Here is an 819-nt window from a genome sequence, read left to right on the forward strand (position 1 = left end):
GAATTTGTAAACAACAAAGATGGCTGCCGCTGGGGAACTGAGGCGTGTAGATTCCTCCATCACGTCTGTTGTAGAAGATATGGACAGCGCATTCATTTTAAAAGAGGAACAGAGAACCGCGATCAAGGCATTTGAGGATCTGAAAGATGTTTTTGCCGTCCTTCCTTCAGGATTTGGCAAAAGTTCAACATGTGTCACCTAATCCATTGCTCTGATTGGTTGTAGGTCCATCCAATTGAGTGCAGAGGCATTTTCTTTCCTGGTTCGGTTGAAACACGCCCCCAAAATCACAGCCCAATGGAGCAGAATCTGACTCATATTCTGACTAGAATCAGGGGCCAGTTGTTCAAAGGTAAACTAATCGGATTTTGGTTATCGGATTGGATCAAATCTTGAAAATGGGTTGTTCAAAAGGGAATGAAGGAATCTGAAATCAGATTAGATCACGGAATCCAATCCTACTTTTAATCTGGATCAAACCTTCAGTTTGTGTTGTTCAAAACTTGTCAGTAGGATTTGGATAACTTTGATCCAAAAAAACAGGATTATCCTGATCCCAACAGGGGGGGAGGATTTCAAGGAGGATTTCAAGGTGGATTCCAGCACGAAAACTTAGTAAAACTTTAAATTGGTCAAATAATACATTTGTATCATTTAGTGTATATACTTTTTATATTTTGCACTTGACTTGTTTAACCTTAGTAAAGTAAAAAATAAAATAAAAATACAAATTATATTGTCCTCATGAAACAATCCCCCAAACAGATTTGAATAACAAAAAAATATATAAAATAATAATATATATCTCAATCATCACCG

At 37.0% G+C, this 819-nt stretch overlaps 1 protein-coding gene across 3 annotated transcripts in view; it reads right to left on the reverse strand.

Moving 5' to 3' along the window:
- The window catches only part of prkg1l (protein kinase cGMP-dependent 1, like), a 21,681-nt gene that overhangs the window by 18,479 nt on the left and 2,383 nt on the right, over window positions 1-819 (reverse strand). The window lies entirely within an intron of this gene.

Source organism: Etheostoma spectabile, chromosome 5, assembly GCF_008692095.1.
Source record: "Etheostoma spectabile isolate EspeVRDwgs_2016 chromosome 5, UIUC_Espe_1.0, whole genome shotgun sequence".
Classification (NCBI taxonomy): Eukaryota; Metazoa; Chordata; class Actinopteri; order Perciformes; family Percidae; genus Etheostoma; species Etheostoma spectabile.